We start from the raw sequence: 19,068 nt of genomic DNA on the forward strand, positions 1-19,068 counted from the left end.
GATCTGTAACTTTATTGATATGTTCTCTGGGGAACATGACCTATATATTCTATTTTATGAACCTATTTGTACCTAGTGATTAGGATGACATGATCAGAATGAATCAAATGCTCCTAACTAGACGCGTATGAATGACATTTGAATGAATGCAGAATGCCATGGAAATGATTCCTTAATGTTTGAGTTGTTATTGCTCGTTCTTCATCAAGGCTTCATTATCAATTCAGGATGCTATCTTACTCGGCAGGTAACACTTATCTCTTACTTAACCGGATTGCCCCCACTGTAATATTCAAACTTTAATCCATTGCAATCTTCAAGGTTAAGTCCACTATAATTTTGGGACATAAAATTTGAACTATTTTCCTCCCACTGTAATTTAGGAGTATAAGATCTGGATCCTTCTCAAATCTCTCATATTGCAATTCGGGGATACAGGATCTAAAACTATTTGGTCTTTTACACCATTCTCAGGGTGTCCTACCAAATGCCTATGCATCAATGCATAATTTTCTTTTCCCAAGAAACATCTTCTCATTGCTTGGTGAACATCGCTTGTTTGTTCATTGAAGATTTGTCATCAACACGACATCTTGTCATTTTGTTTAATTAATGTTTGGACAACAAAATTCGAAAGGAAGGTCGTAACTTAGACTCTTCCTTCTTAGATATTTTACCCTTTAAACTTTTTGTTTTCTAAACAATAGTCCTATTTCAGGTTCTTATATTATTTAAAAACTTCTAGAGTAATATGCAAAACCTCCCTTATAAAAGTATTATTAGCCCATTAATCATTATTCCAATGCAACATGCTTGCAAAAGAATATAACAATGGATAACATAGAATTGATTTGAGAGTATAGCTTGAAATGAATAAATTATCAAGGATAATAAGAATAAAGAGGAATTGATTGGGAACACGTATCTTGAAAAAGAAAGAAGTATTACAAGAACAATAAATTCAATAGTATAAAGATTAGGTGCCCCAGATATCGCAGCTTGAACTTCTCTGTACAAACTTTCTAAAGACCTCTCTGAGTTTGACATGTGTTTAGGAGATATACAGTTCTCCGTCGATGCCCCAAGATGTCGCCTATACTTTCCTGTTGATTCAGGTATAGCAAGATCACCACATGCCCCAATCTGATCAAAATTTGAGTTGCTCTAATCACCTTATGCCCCATTTTGATCCAAAATTTGAGCCGCCCTTTTCGGGTTTTCAACTCAAATCCCATTTGGTCTCAATGCGCCCTTTGCGGGTTTTTGCCTTGGCCTCTCCTTTTTCTTTCCTTTTCTTTTTTCTCTTTTTTTTTGAAATATTTTTATTGACTCTGAACTCATAGGATTAGGCATGTCCTTGTTATCCCTTCCGATCAAGATCGACGCTTTTCTAGATAAGGTCTTCCAAATAAGGTATTTCCTAGCTTGGCATGAAGTTCTTTTTGTATGGGAAGAATCTTCTTCAATACCATGTCCCTTTTCATGAAATTCTCTAGGGCGAACTTTTTTGTGAGCTCGCATCATTTGCTTTTGGTGCATTTGACCATGATGGATAGCTTTGAACATTCCTCTTCAATCAAGATTGGATCCAAAAACTCAGAGAGAAAGAATCTTGTCTTCAATAGGCAAAACTGCAATACGCCAAAGAGAAAGGTATTGCCCTGGCAGAGTTTTTTTTTGCCTCCACTACACTGTTTACTTTGGGGCGACATGGTGTTATTCTTGAACTGACTACAAACTTTTGATATCGTGTCGTTGTTTAAATTTGATGCATTGTCAGACATGATCCTTTTTTGACATTCCATACTGACATATGATTTTTCAAGGATTTGCTGACTACCGACTTTGTGACACTAGCATATAAAGTGACTTCTACCTACGAAGATAAATCAATGACCGCCAGAATCTTTTTGGCGAGATTGACTCAATGGCCTTCATGCCCCACATAGGATTCCATTGATTCTTTGAAGGGTAGGATCTGTTTTCTTGTTCTACCATCCTCAATAAGCCCAGAAATAGGCTACAATCTATGTCATCTTCAAAGTCATAAGATCCCTCTAGACACATGTCTCGCTCAAAAGGAGATTCTAAGTCTGTAGCAACGCCACTCATGTCATTGATATCTGGGGACCTATTGTAGGTACAAAAGACTATACAAAGAATGTATGAATTTAAGAATACTTATTTATGAATTAATGAAAGAATGATTCGGAAGAAAGTCCAAGAGAATGAAAGAATCCAAAATGACTATTCGTGCAAAAATAATGAAAGAATCTTGAAAGAATATCTGCTCAAAAATAGTTGCAAAGGTATGTTTCATTAAAATAACGACGTTCAAACATGAGTCTATTTCACAAAAGAGTTCTTATTGCCTCTAGGCTAAAAGCAACAAGTGTGTTCTGAATATTACTTTGAGTAAGCTCTAAATACTACAGGGGTCTCTTCTGTCATCTAATTATTCAGAACACTCCCAAGTTTATAAGGGCGAATATCTAACAATGTCCCCTTTTCAATTTTTTTTCACAAATAACATTGATGTGAACATTTCCCAACTTCTTCATGCATTGTATTCACTCCATTATCAATCATGATTGGGTAGCAGATTTTCTGCACTAGATAAATCATCCAATTTGACAATGCCCATACTAATAAGTCTTTCAACCACTTTTTTAAAGGCAATGCAATTTTCTATGGAATGTCCCGTAATTCACGTATGATAATCGTATTGTGCATTCGCGTCGTACCATTTGGGGTACGAAGGTTGTAAGGGTTTTGAGTAGAAAGGGGCTACTACATGCGCATTAAATAGATTCTGATATAACTCCTTATACGTCACCAGGATGGGTGTGAACTGGAGTCTTTCTGTGTTTGGCCTCGAGTTAGATTCTTGTTTTGAGGGGCCTTGATAGCTAGCTGCTAGCGTCCTTGGCTGGCCCAGTGACTGATTTTGAATACCCTTTATTATACAAGCTCAGGTTGCTCACTTTATTTTCTTTGTGCTTTAGGGTTGATCTTTTGGCACTTTCCCCCACATCTATCTTTCCACTTCTTATGGTGTTTTCAATCATCTCACCAGACATCACTACATCTGAGAAGCTCATGGTAGCACTTCCTAACATGTGGTTAATGAACGGTGCTTTTAGAGTGTTGATGAAAAGCATCATGGTTTCTTTCTCCAGAAGAGGTGGCTGAACTTGTGTCGCTACCTCTCTTCATATTTGGGCATATTGTCTGAATCTCTCACCTAGCTTCTTTTCCATATTCTGCAGTGTAATTCTGTCAGGTGTCATGTCTGTTATATGGCTGTATTGCTTCATAAAAGGCTATGCCAAGTCCTTCCATGAGTGGATGTCGGCACGGCTCAACTAGTTGTACCATTTGGCAGCTGACCCAATCAAACTATCTTGGAAGCAATGAATTAACAATTGACCATTGTTGGTGTATCCCGTCATCCTTCGACAGAACATAGTGACATGAGCTTCAGGGCAACTAGTCTTGTTATACTTCTCAAACTCCGGTATTTTAAATTTGGGAGAGAGCACCAAATTAGGTACCAAGCTCAAATCTTTAGCGTCCATTCCTTGATGGTAATCGGCATTTTCCATGGCTTTAAACTTCTCCTCTAGCCATTTACATTGGTCTTCTAGTTGTTTTGGCAGGTCCGCTCTTACCTTTTCCATTTCTGCTACGTCGTCGAAATCAGGAACCATAGGATTGGTAGGATTATCCCCAGGATTAGAACCCGAGCCTGTTGGAAAGTTCATCGATGCAGGGGCACTGACTTGGTATTGGGATCTAATGGTGACAGGTACCCTCTATGTGTATACCTCTGGTTGCGCCTGGATATTAGTTGGGGCGAAACCTGGAGGATAGGCAGGGTCTTCGTGATCATCCCCAGAATTTACCACAGGGCTCTTTCCCTTATCATGCCCCCAGCCATTAACTGCTTTAAATGACTCAATAAATCTCTATGAGATTCTTCCATGTCTTGCTGCATTTTAGCTAGTTTTTCTTGCATCTAATCTTGCATCTCCTTTTGCAATTGTTCCAGTCTTTCTAATCTCTGGTCCATTGCTTTTGTTTTGCGACGGGTACCGTAGTGATATCTAGTTGGCAGATTTTTGTTGGTTTCCAGGGTAACTGACATAATTTTAATTAATTAGGGTCATTTTGTAAAAATCTAATGCATATGATGCAATGTGATGCAAATGCATGAAATGAATGCAAAAAGAGACGTTGATTCTTGGTTCAATTCTATTAGAACAACTTTACTAGAAAACAAATCTCTTTACATAAAGCAGATATATATACGGCTTTGCCCTCATAGACGGAGACATTCGATCCTTTTCTTTATTCGAGCGTTAAGATAAATCTCACGAACTCCTCAAAAAGGACGTCTCTTTTATCTCCTTTTTACTTGGTCTGAGCCACGACTCGTTGCTCATTCATCGTCGTGATGCTCGTTGGCTTCTCTTTAAAAAAGTTCAGCGGCTCTCGAATAATCTTTGTCATCTTGAATCCTCAGGCAACGGAGCAATGGTCGTGTAGTCCTCTATTAAACTATCATCATTCTCTTATCACGTTTTCTTGGACCATATTCGGATAACCGTATTGTCATCCACTTTATCAAGAAACCCATTTTCTTATGACAAGCTCTCTATTTAGCAACTAAACTTGAATCAATACCTCTGGTACGTTTCCTTCTTCCTTTACTCTATTTATTTCGTATGTGAAGGAAAAAAGGAAAAAAAACATAAACGAACTGAAGAAATAGAACAATCAGAAAAAAGAGCCACCTTTAACGTTGTTTTCCTTTTTTTATATTTCTTCAATTTTTTTTTTAAAATCTCCTCCCTTTTACAATGATCGATTCTTGGCTTTATAGCCGATTTACATGTGTTTTTTTGTTTTTCCTATGCTTGTCATTTCTGCCTTGATTCGCTTGCAGGCATCGGCGAAGTGGATGGAGATGACAGTGGCAGTTGGAGGTGGTTGAGATTAGGTGCGGCGACAGGCGGATGGTCAGGGGTCAGAAGACCCTAGGTGTGGTGCACCTAGGGTTAGGGTTTTTTGTTTTTGCTGGAAATGTTTTGGGTTTTGGGCTGAGGTATTGGGTTGTAGTGTTTGGGCTTGTAATTGGGTTAAAATGTAATTGGGCTATTAATTTGGTTTTGTTTAGGGTCTGTTTTGGGTTTATTAATTAGGTTAGTTGGGCCCCGGGCAAAATGGGCTTATACAAGAGTCATTAGCGAAGAGATCAAAATTCTGCATTAATCAAGCGTATTTTACATCTTTTGCAAAAGGAGGAAGATTGGTCAATTGATTATATTAATTAGAAATGATAATATGGAAGTTGACAATATCACCAAGCTAGCTTTTGGTAGCTTTTTTATTATTCTTAATTTTATTTTTACCACTTTAAAACGATTATAACTATATCTATACACATATATATATATAGCTGGTTAATTGATGTTTGATCCAACTGAATAGCAGGGTCCAATTTTGAAAACTTTGCATAAAATCTCACTCTTTCTCATTTCTCTATTCCTTTCTAATTTAATTTACTTTTAAAAAAACTTCATAAATGAGAAAGCTTATAGGGACGAAGATGCGAAAGAGGTCAAGATAAAACTATAATAAAAATTGAAAGGTTAAAATTTAAATTTTATTTTAAAATAATTAAATTTCAAGAAAGCCTAAAAATAGAAATTAAGAAACTAAAACAAGCGTAAAACAAATTATTAATATTTGATCTACAGTTGGGTTTGGGCCTGTGGTGGAAATGGATGGCCACAGTTTCCTTTTTGTTCATGGGTTGGTCTGTCAAGTCCCTTTTCATTATAATACCACTATTCAATAGCTGCGGACGGGAAGACTGTGCCTTCCAGGAAACCTCTATTCAAACGGAAAAGTGGTTAATATGTCACACACAACCCACGCGGAATCGGGCAATCGACTATATAATTTTGAAAAATTACAAATAGTTAATAAATTATTTAAAAGTTTTTGTTTAGGTCACTAGACTTTTGAAAGTTATTATGTAAGTCACTAGAGTATTAAGTTTAAAAAAAAAAGAATCCAACTGATGAACTTCAAGTAATGATTCAACAATCGGTATAGTGGATCAATGTTAGTTTTCATTGACAAGTAGAAGAATATACCTTAAATCTAAATCGATTTGATGATTAGTGTCAGAAATCGAAAAAGAAAGTTGTTTAACTTTTTTGTTTGCAGATTTGTAACGTTTAAAGTAGCTTGAAAAATAATGAACTGTAGAAGAGAAAAGAAATGAGAGCTTTCAATTGGTATAATCAGTGTGAACATAGAAGGTCGTATAGCAACAATTTTAACAGCCCCATGACTGAAAATGAAAACTTTCAAATAATTCAATGACTACTTTGTAACTTTTTAAAATTAAGTAATCAATATGTAAACTTCCTAATAGTTCAATGTCTAACCCGCGTCTATGGTTGCTGATTTATACATTGCTATTTCTCTTTGCCCCCATTTCAATTAGACATCAACGTTAAATCTTGAAGCCTTGAACAAAAAATGGCGACAAACAACAACTCATCATCAACAATGAGTGTTAGCGTCTCTGAAACATTCAAGTTTAATGAGAAATAGGCAACTTTGGCTTTGCTTCTGGCTGCTTTTATAACTTCTGCAATTGTGTATAAATGTATGAGAGGCCGTATAAATGCAGAAACAAATGTCCAAGCTGATGTTAAGCTTCTTGCAACTGCAACTGCAACTGCTTCACAATGATATATTCGTCTCTCTTCCTCTCGATAATCTTTTGCTTCATTAATCTTTTGCTTCAGACAGCCAGAGAAAGGTGTTCCACAATTGCATGTGGTCTTGACAACTCCCCCCATTACCCCCAAATTTGGCCTTTGTTGTGCGGAAGCGTGTAAAAGAGTAAAATTATTGTACTAAAAAATCACACTAAGTTCAATTCCCAGGAAAGAGAGGTGGATCACAAGGATCGCGTAAGTACCAAGTCTTTCCTAGCCAGAATATTCCTCAATCGTAATTTAATAGCACAATAAATTACTACAATCACACTCACAATTCATGCAGAATAATACAATAAAGAACACAAGAATTTAACGAGGTTCAGCAAATTTTGCCTACGTCCTCGGGCACTACCAAATATATTTCACTCCAAAGTACAAGTGAGAATTTACAAAGAGAGAGAGAGAGAGAGAGAGAGAGAGAGAGAGAACAATGCCTTAAGTAGAGAATGGCAAATATGAGATACAGAATGAGAGATGGTTATGCCTATTTATAGTTGAGGTTCAGGGATTAACTTGCAAAGTCACTTTACAATTAGGGACCAAATATTGCAAATATCTCAGATTTCTTATGCCAATATCTCGATACCCATATCTTTGACTTTCCAATATTTGATACCTATATCTTTGACTTTATTTGATACCTATATCTTTGACTTACCATAAATATGGATGATTTCCAATAGCCTTAAATAATGAAACAGGTTTCTATATTCTTTGTAATGATCGATGATTGGTTAGGAAGATAATTTCATCGATAGGCAAAATCTTTCTCTGGAAAATTGGTTCAGTCCTAGCCAACCATAATGACCAATAAGCAGCCGTCCAACAACAAAGCCACCATCTTCTTCTTCTTTTGTTGCTTTCTGACAGCTACTGGCCTTACCTTGGTTCATGAACTCTGCAACTTCTTTAGCTTAGCGATTTGCTTAAATGGAACACATAAGAGCAAGTTTAACCTGTCAACAACCCAAAGGAAGGGGCACATGGTTAAAGCCTTAAGATCTAAGGAAGAGCCTTGCTAATGACTTCCCACTATTTGTAATATACTAAAGAAAAAGGAGCAACTTTAACCTGAGTTTTGGTACTTCGCTGGATTATGAGCCTAGTTTCCCTCTTCAATTCCTCGCACTCGGATTCGATGATTCCGAATTTCTCTTTCACTTGCCTTTGCCCTTCCCTGATATTCTTTTGTTCCTCGCTTATTTCTTTCATCTCAGATTTCAATCTTTTGAAGCTTTCCTCTATGGTCTTCTACTTGACCCTCCATCATCTCCACTTCACCACCCCACCCACTATTCTTTAACTTCTCCGTAGTTGTACCAGCAGGCCCGGCCCTGGGTCGTCCAGAGATGTTGCCGTCCAACGTCCAAAACTGAAAGGAGTTCAAAATATTGTTTTCTAATTTTTAAATTACTCAAAAAATTTGTTTACCAACCTTTAAAGCATCTAAAAAAAATTTCCCCCTTTAATCAAAAAAAAAATTCCCCCAACTTTAAACAAACCTAAAACCCCATCTTTTTAAACAAACCTAAAACCCTATTGTTTTGACTATGTCCCAAAACTATCAGAGTACCAAACCCTCTATATCTCAGTATATCCATTTCAGCTACAGCAATTGCCAATCCCTTCCATTTCCGCCCTTATGGCTGGATTCCTAAATATGGGTGGGTTAAAACGAGACCCACTGGATTCTCACCGTCGACCTTTTTCCTTGCTAGTTTTAATGGTGATGTGGTGGGTTGTGTTGGCACCGGTGCAATCTCGTATATTAACCGAATTTTAGAACATACTTGGGGGATCCCAGAGATCAAACTTGTAAATCTCAATACGTTTGATTTGGTCGATTCTGAGGGGTTTCCTGTCAACTTTTGGTCTAAGGCAAAAACACTACCAGCTCTTCCTCATATGGGAACCTTGTTATCACTAACACCTTCCCTTTCTCCCACAACTTTCTTACTAAACTTCTCCAAAACCAATTCTTTTGTATTTCGTTTTGATAAACCTTTCCATCTTTCCAAAACCAATTTTTGTTAATGTTATTAAGCAGGTCATTTCTACCAAGCCATAATGACCACACCAATGAAACACAGTAGAAGAGCCATAGTTGCTTAGTTAATCCTGTAATCACTGAATTTTGTCCGGCTCGATTTCGTTTTTTTTTTTAAAATTCAAAAAAAGTACAAAAATAAAAAAAATACATCTTGACCCCTAATATTTTGTAAATTACACTTGGGCCCTAAACTTTCTAGAAATTACACTTTAGCCCTATATTTTCCTAAAATTACATTTTTACCCCAGAAACTTTACACCCTCTACAATTTAGTCCTTCTAGACTTGTCAAATCACCCAATCGGCAGCCGAGCTACTCCAGCAGCCTCCTAGGCCATGATTGCTCCACTGCCACCTGCAAACAAAGAGGAAGAAGACAAAATTGGGGGGTTAAAAAAAGAAAAATTGAAGAGAAGAAATGGGAGAGCAAGCAATCAAAAAAAGAGCAAACAACAGAAGCAAAAAAATTTCAAAACAGCAGCAGCTCCTTCCGTCGCACCAGCGCCACCGTGCCCACCACCGCAGCACCACCATCGCCTACACTTAGCAAAGCAACCAAGAATCCAAAAAAACAACAAGCAAAATCTAAAAGAAAAAAGAGGGAAAACCCAAAAAGAAAGAGTCAAAGAAGCAGCAGCCAATAGTCGAATTAAGAGGAGGAGAAAACGCTTACCTTTGAGCCGTCGGCCATCGAGTGAGGAGAGAAGCTGAGGACGACCACGGCAGCGTTGCTTTCGACTTAAAAGGGGTGGTCGAATTACAAAAGAAAGATGAGATAGAAGAAAGATGAGAGGGAAGAAAGAAAAGAAGAAAGGAAGAAAATGAAAAAGGGAGAAAGAAAAGGGGAAGAGGGGAGCCATCCACAGCCGCCGAGGGCAGAGGAGATCGGCGCAAGTGACGGCGACGGCGTGGAGCTAGAGGGCGACCCGAAGAAGAAGGAAAAAAAAAAGAAAGAAAGGAGAAGAAAAAGAGAGAAAAAAGGAAAGAAAAAAGAAAAATCAACAGTCGGGTCAACTTGACCCGACCACCCGACCCGACCCGGATCCGATCCAAACTGCAGCAGCCCCCAGCAGCAGTTCAACAGCAGACTGAATTAGGCCCAATAGCAGTGACGGCCCAAGCAGCAGAAGAAAGGAAATAGCAGGCCTCCAGCAGACCCAGTAGCCCAGGCCCAACAGTCCAGTCCAACAACAGCCCAACAGCCAGCAGCCCAGCCAGAAAAAAAAGAGAAAAAAGAAAAAGAGAGAAAGAAAAAAAAGGGGTTCAATTTGGGTAACCCATTGGACGAAACTAGTGTTTCGGATCTTTTCGGTAATTTCGTTTATTTCACTTTTAATTTAATGCTCGTATTTTTATGCTATTTCATTTTAATATTAATAGCACTTTATGCATTTTCATATTTTTCTATTTTATATTTTTAATTTAATTTAATTTCAATTTTATTTTAAATTTAAATAATTTCAATAAATAAGGTAACGAATCGATTTAACATTAAATCGTTGATTTCATCGCTATGTTGGGTGAATATTATCGGTTTATGTTAAACACGATACGCCCTTTTAAAAAAATCGAAAATATTCTAAAATTCTCGTGTTTTTTTAAATTCTCGTGTTTTAATAGGATCACGATTAAATGTTAAGTTGAATCAATTTGGCACTAATTCGATGATTTCATCGCCATGTAGGGATGAATATCATTGATTCGTGTTAAATACGGTACTTCTAAAAAAATCGGGTTTCAAAAATTTTCGTGTTTTAAAAAAAATTTCTCGTGTTTCAAAAAATTCCGTGTTTTTAAAAAAAATCGTGTTTTCAAAAATTCTCATGTTTCAAAAATCTTCGTGTTTTCAAAATTCCAGTGTTTCAAAAATTTTCCGTGTTTCATAAATTTCCGTGTTTTCAAAAAAAAATTCCCGTCTTTCAAAAATTTTCATGTTTTCAAAAATTGACCGTGTTTCATAAATTGTCGTGTTTCAAAAAAAATCCTCGTGTTTCGTATTTCATCAAAAAATTTTATATTTTCAAAAACAAATTTTGTGTTTTAAAAATTTTCGTGTTTCAAAAAGAAAATTCGTGTTTTCAAAAAAAAATCTCCTGTTTCAAAATTTTCGTGTTTTAAAAAAAATTCGTGTTTCTAAAATTCTTGTATTTTAAAAAATTTTCGTGTTTTCAAAAAAAAAGAAAAAAATTGTTGTGCTTTAAAATTCTCGTGTTTCAATCGGATCACGACAAATATTAAATTGAACTCGTATTTTTGAAAATGAAGACAACGCACGTTTAACAAGATACCAATTTTGGGCATCGCGAGGGTGCTAATACCTTCCTCGCGCGTAACCGACTCCCGAACTCTAATTTTCTCTGAATTTTCACGTAGATCTAAAATTACGTCTTTTTTAGAAAAATTTAAAAAAAATAAATTTTTCTTCTAAAAAGAGAATTTATTAGGTGTCCGATCACACCTAGAAAAAAAGATCGGTGGCGACTCTTTTTTGAAATAAAATCGAGATTCGATTTTCAAGTTTTCAATAATTACTTCGACCAGCGCCCATCGCCAAATTTCGCCAAATTTTTAGGTCGCAACAAATCCTTTATCATCTTACTGATCCAAATTGTTTTTATCTGTCATCTCGTTTTGTTCTTTCATATATTTTGCAATGGGATCTCCATTAATATCATTTTCCTATTTCATAATATGCGTGCATGTAGTATAATCTTCAAAACATAAGTACAAATTAAAGGTATTCATAACATGAAACTATGAGGGATGATCCTCCGTATATACAATTAATTATACCCATACCACTGTACTAAATATTGTTCATCTCGTTTGCAATGTGTTACTAATTCCCTGTTAACTCAAGTTGTTTCCAATAAAATCTTTTGGTTCATTTCTTTGCATCAAATATGAACACATTTGTTAACAGTTTGTGTTGAATTCTGAAGCTTCTCTAGAGATAAGCTCTTACCTCATGGCTTCGGGGAAGCCTCGTCTGACAGCAATCAGCGGTTTGAATGGCATATTCCTTTTCAATCCTCCAGAATAACGCTCGTCGACCTTTTCTATCACCAGGCTCCGGCCAACCTAGTAGCTGTTAGGAATCTCTTCTTCTCCTCTAACAGATCACCTGCTAGCTTTCCTCGTATAACATCAATTCATCATCTCTACCATCTGCTGATTTATCCCAAGTGAGTTTTTTCCCCGGCCAAAAGACCCACTTATTTAACCCCAAAAAGATGCCTTTTTTTTTTCTCTTTCTAATTTTTGGAAATTCTCATTAATTTCCATTTCTTTAAAAAAATTTAATTAAACCCCTAAACTTTAAATTAGTACCCTTGAAGATCTAATTAAGCAGATTTAATAACAAATTATCTAATCTTTCTTTTCATGTCCTTATAGCCTTTCCTTGCAACCCCACATTTTCTTGCGCTATTAAATTAAAGCTGGTTTTTCCCTGGAGTCCTCTAAACCCCAAAACATTGATAAACATAAACCCTTCCAAAGCCGAAGTTTGTTGCATGTTATTTTTTCTTTTCTTATTTTTTTTTCGTTTTAATGTATTTTGCAAGGGGGATCTCCATTAATATCATTTTCCTATTTCATAAAATGCGTGCATGTAGTATAATCTCCAAAACATAAATACAAATAAAAAGGAATCATATTCCAACTTTATTTTCAAAACCGGATAGCCAACTTGTGACAATATATAAGACTGTATAATTTATCAACTATGGAACTGATTCCTCACTAATCTTTTTTTGGTTTGCAGGTCAATGACCCTATTACTGCTGGAGGAGATGTTATACTATTATACGAATATGTAATAATTAAAAAAAAAATGTCTCTCTAATGTAGGCTTTTGCTTTTGCTTTTGCTATTATACGAATCTATAAAATAATTTTTAATAAATTTAATGATTTTGAATTTTTTTTTTTGTTAAACTGGGGTCAAATAGGCCAAATCCTTAGATTTTTGTTAACAGTCAGTCAACGGAATCGTGACCTTTGCTAGCCTCCAAGTGTATGGGCAAATTTGGTGACTTGCAGCAAAGGGTTTGAAGTCCCATGGAGCCTTGTGTGTTTGGTTGAATATTTTTACTCTAATGCTGCTGCTGTTTGTTCTAATATTTTTGCTGGTTCATGTCATGTGCTTAACCTAATCGTGTAATATTGGAATGCTGGTGCATCTATTGTGTACTTCTCCTTTGGTTTTTAAATGTACTTCTGTCTCTACTTTTGAAGAAACCAAACCCAGCAAGCAATAGTAGTCCATCATCAGCACCGGAAATAGATTTTACTCTGAAAGAAACCCTTAAATATAGGGGGAAAACTTCGGTTCTGCTAACCCTATATTTGTTGTTACCGTGGTTTTAAACACATGCAACTGCAGATGTTTTAGTGAATATTATACTCTTTTATTGATTTTTACTCGCCACTTTGAACCATTTGAGACTAATTTTCTTATCGTATTAAGTATTTGTAATCATTCTAAATATGTCGTGCTTGAGTTGTGAAAAAGTTAATTACTAACGTGTCATGATGTTCTGTTTTTTATTTTATGTTAATGGAGATTATCCACTATCTACAATAAGTAGTTATTATTTTTTCATAAATTGTATAATTTTATTTATTAAATAAATTAATAAATTTACTTTTATAAAAAATAGCTCGAAAATATATGTGAAAAAAATCGCAAAATACATGAATAAGCCATAACAAAATAATCAAAAAGAAATGTGGGCCCTCCCCACTCTCTCTTATTATTATTATAACGGTGTGTCGTGTGCAGGTTTGTTTGAAATAGGATCTTCTTCTTCTTGTTATTAGATGCAAACCCAAGGCTTTTCTCTCCTAATTAAATTTTATAATAATGGTTAAATTTTAGTTTAAAATTAAAATTTAATTTTAACATAAATTTATTAATTAGTCAAGTAGTTACTCATTTATGTTAAGATATTATGTTATTATATATAATTTGAATCTCTTACAAGTTTTAAAGATTAAGATGTAGTTTTCTATTTTTATTAGGTTTGCAATGCGTTTGTTAATATTATAAAACAACGACCAAATTTCAATTTTAGCCCTTGGAACATAAGATTAAATCTATTATTTTAATTTTTAACATAATTTGGTCTCTCCATTTTTATAATGTCTTTAGTTAGTTATGAGAAAAATATAATGTCGGTAATGACAATATATCGCAAAGAAAAATAGAAATAGAAAAAAATAAAGAACACACAAATTTTACGTGGAAACCTTTTTGGGAAAAAAACCACGGGCAGAGGAGAAGAAAATTCACTATGTCGAAAACTTAATTACAAGAGGAGTAGATTATGCCTATTTATAGGCTTGTAAACCTTATTCTAATAGGAGTGAAACTCCTTATTCAAATAATATCAAATAGATGGAGTTTAATAAGGTTTAGAAACCTTATTCTAAAATAAAATAAAAGAAGTATAATTCTATAAGGATTTTACTTTTATTTTATTTTACCACAGTATTTTATTTAAATAAGGATTTTGGTCACTTAATTCTAACAATCTCCACCTTGACATGAATTATTAATGAACAAGTTCTTCATCGCGAACTCTCAACGAACAAGTTTCTCCACCTCTTCCATAAAACCCCTTAAGGGTTTATTTGCAACAATGAAAACCAACCAAGTCTAAGCAATACTCAAACTTGGTTATAGGAAGTGACTTAGTCATCATATCTGCAGGATTTTCATGAGTACTAATTTTGCTCACAACAATATCACCACGAGCAATAATATCACGAACAAAATGATATCGAACATTAATGTGTTTTGTTCTCTCATGAAACATTTGATCTGTTGCAAGGAAGATGGCACTCTGACTGTCACAAAATACTGTATTGATTTGAAGGTCTTCATTGAGTTCATTAAAGAGTCCCTTCAACCATATAGCTTTTTTACAAGCCTCAGTAATCGCCATGTACTCAGCTTTAGTGGTAGACAAAGCGACTGTAGTTTGCAAAGTGGCTTTCCAACTGATTGCACAACCTCTGATTGTAAAGACATAACCGGTGAGAGATCTTCTTCTATCGAGGTCCCCAGTAAAATCAGCATCAACATACCCAATGACTCCATCTCTAGTTCTTCCAAACTGTAAGCAAACATCGGTAGTACCTTGTAAGTATCTTAAAATCCACTGAACTGCTTTCCAATGTTCTTTACCAGGATTCGCCATGTATCTGCTAACTGCACTAACTGCATATGATAAATCTGGACGTGAACAAACCATGGCATACATGAGATATCCCATTGCACTAGAGTATGGAACATGTGACATATACTCAATCTCATCATCTGATTGTGGAGACAAAGCCGATGAAAGTCTGAAATGGGCTGCTAAAGGAGTACTAACAGGCTTAGCATTCTGCATATTGAATCTGGAAAGAACTTTCTCAATGTACCATTTCTGACTTAGATACAATTTATTTGCTTTTCTATCCCTGAGAATTTCCATACCAAGTATCTTCTTTGCTGGTCCCAAGTCTTTCATCTCAAATTCTTCACTTAGTTGGGCTTTGACCTTTCTTATCTCTCCTTTATCTTTCGCTGCTATCAACATGTCATCAACATAAAGGAGTAGATACACAAAAGAACCATCACTATTTTTCTTAAAGTAAACAAAAATGTCAAAGCTACTTCTTTTAAAATCATGAGAAGTCATAAAGGAATCAAACCTCTTATACCACTGTCTTGGTGACTGTTCCAAACCGTAAAGGGACTTTTTCAACAAGCAAACATAGTCCTCTTTTTCTGAAACTGTAACACCCTCTAGTTGTTGCATGTAAATATCCTCCTCAAATTCTCTATGCAAAAATGCAGTTTTTACATCTAACTGCTCAAGCTCCAAATCATGCATGGCCACAATACCAAGCAAAGCTCGAATCGAACTATGCTTCACAACTGGAGAGAACACATCTGTGAAGTTCACTCCTGGAATTTGACTGTAACCATTTGTAACAAGCCTTGCTTTATATCTGGGTTCTTCAACTCTTGGAGTCCCCTCTTTCTTTTTAAACACCCATTTACAACAAACAACCTTTTTACCTTTAGGAAGTTTCACAAGATCCCATGTTTGATTTTTATGTAGTGATTCCATCTCCTCTTGCATAGCAAACATCCATTTTTCTGAGTCTTCACAACTAACCGCTTCAAAATAATTAGATGGCTCTTGATTTGCATCTATATCTTCAACCACATTTAAAGCATAAGCAACTAGATCAGCCTCGGCATACTTCTTTGGAGGTTTAATTTCTCTTCTAGTTCTATTTTTTACGATAGAGTATTGTGGTGAAGAAGCAACTCTATTTTGAATTTTTGTACTGGCTTTAGTAGTCGATTCTGTTGTAGATTCTAGATCAATCTGATGCTCCACCTGTTTTTTATTTTCTTTATTGGAAGAGTCTTTAAGAGATAGGTTAGGTAGCATAGCAGTTTCATCAAAAACAACATCTCTGCTAATCACAACTTTTCTATTTTCAGGACACCATAACTTATACCCTTTTACACCAGCTTTATAACCAAGAAAAACACATTTAATAGATCTTGGTTCCAATTTTCCATTATCCACATGAGTATACGTAGGACAACCAAAGATCTTTAAATCAAAATAGTCAGCAGGATTACCAGACCATACCTCTTGTGGAGTCTTTTTCTCAATGGCAACGGATGGAGATCGATTGATCAAAAAACATGCAGTAGAGGCTGCTTCTGCCCAAAATGACTTTGATAAGTTGGCATTCGAAAACATACATCGAACCTTTTCCATGATCGTTCTGTTCATTTGTTCTGCAACGCCGCTTTGCTGTGGAGTATGACGAACTGTCAAGTGTCTCATGATCCCTACTGACTGGCACAGTTTATTAAATTCATCAGAACAGAACTCTAAGCCATTGTCTATGCGGAGATATTTTATTTGCTTTCCCGTCTGTTTTTCAATCATGGTTTTCCAAGACTTAAATGCAGAAAACACATCACTTTTCTGCTTCAGGAAGAACGCCCACACTTTTCTAGAAAAACCATCAATAAAAGTTAGCATATAATTAGCTTCATCTCTCGAAGACACTCTGGATGACCCCCATAGATCAGAATGTATATACTCTAACGTTCCCTCCGTGTTATGGATTCCTATAGTGAATTGAACTCTCTTTTGCTTCCCAAAAATGTAGTGCTCACAGAACTTCAGTTTACAAATTCTTTGCCCATCAAAAAGTCCTCTTTTGCTCAATTCTGCCATGCCATTCTCACTCATATGCCCTAGGTGCATATGCCAAATTTTAGTAATATCATCATCTGACAAGGAAGAGAATGACACAGCTACATCACCTATAACAGTAGAACCCTGCAAAACATATAACTTGGCAGTCTTTCTTTGCTCTTTCATCACAATGAGGGAACCTTTGGAAATTTTTAAAACCCCACTTTCAGCTATGTATTTGTACCCTTTTGAATCAAGAGTACTCAATGAAATTAAATTTCTCTTTAATTCTGGAACATGTCGTACGTCACTGAGTGTTCTGACAACTCCATCAAACATTTTAACTCTAATTGTTCCAACACCTGCAATTCTACATGAAGCATTATTTCCCATCAACACAATACCTTCAGACACTATTTCGTAAGTCGTAAACCAATCCCGATTGGGACTCATGTGGAAGGTGCAACCCGAATCAAGGATCTACTCCTCGCTCGCTTTGGAATTATTGACAAAAGCGACTAGAAGTTCACCATCGTTGTAATCTTCTACAACATCAGCTTTACCAGAATTTTCTAGTTATTTTCCATTTTGATTCGCAACCTCCCTTTTGATCTTATTCTGTAGCTTATAGCACTCAGATTTAATGTGTCCTTTCTTCTTACAAAAGTTACAAGTTTTACCTCTGTTTGAAGACTTCGATCTACCTTTAGATTTACTGCGAGGATTTCTTTCTTGTGTCCTTCCATGATCATCATCAGCATTCCGATCTTGTTTTCCACAAACAATAAGACCCTCTCCCTGAGAGTCGGTTTTAACCACAAGATGCTTCATCTTATCATACGAGGTTAAAGAATCATAAACCTCATCAACTGTGAGAGACTCGCGGCTATATAAAATCGTATCTCTAAAGGTTGAATAAGACGGGGGCAACGAACAAAGTATAATCAGCCCTAGATCTTCCTTATCATACTGAACCTCCATGGCCTCCAAGTTTGAGAGAATTTCTTTGAACACTGTTAAGTGTTCGTGCACAGATGCACCTTCCTCCAAACGATGAGCATAAAGACGCTGCTTCATATGTAGTTTGCTAGTTAGAGTTTTCAACATACATATCTGTTCCAACCTCTTCCATAATCCAGCGGCAGTCTTTTCATTCATCACATCCTGTAAAATTTTGTTAGACAAATGCATATGTAACTGTGTTAACGCCTTTCGATCCTTGCGCTTCTTCTCTTCTTCCATCAAAGTTGAAGGCATCTTATCTACCCCTAGTAGGGCTTCCTTTAAGTCCATCTGTGCAAGAACTGCTTGCATCTTTATCTGCCACAATGCAAATCTGGTGTTGCGATCCAACAGCAGAATTTCGTACTTCAAAGACGTCTACCGTGATTGAGATGAACAACCCGGAAGCTCTGATACCAATTTGAGAAAAATATAATGTCGGTAATGACAATATATCGCAAAGAAAAATAGAAATAGAAAAATAAAGAACACACAAATTTTACATGGAAACCCTTTCGGGAAAAAAACCACGGGCAGAGGAGAAGAAAATTCACTATGTCGAAAACTTAATTACAAGAGGAGTAGACTATGCCTATTTATAGGCTTGTAAACCTTATTCTAATAGGAGTGAAACTCCTTATTCAAATAATATCAAATAGATGAAGTTTAATAAGGTTTAGAAACATTATTCTAAAATAAAATAAAAGAAGTATAATTTTATAGGGATTTTACTTTTATTTTATTTTACCACAGTATTTTATTTAAATAAGGATTTGGGTCACTTAATTCTAACAAGTTAGTTAATATTATTAACAATTTCAATTAGATGTTGACGTCAATTTTTATTAAGAACATCATTTCAACAGAAAAAAAAATTATTTTACAGTGAAGAGTTTGAATAGGTTTTTTTAAAGAAAAAAATCCTAATCAATATTTTCAACATGAATTTTATTGTTGCAATATTACCAAGTGTTCTTTTTTTTTAACTTC

Source organism: Gossypium hirsutum, chromosome D02 (assembly GCF_007990345.1).
Source record: "Gossypium hirsutum isolate 1008001.06 chromosome D02, Gossypium_hirsutum_v2.1, whole genome shotgun sequence".
In the NCBI taxonomy this organism is placed as follows: Eukaryota; Viridiplantae; Streptophyta; class Magnoliopsida; order Malvales; family Malvaceae; genus Gossypium; species Gossypium hirsutum.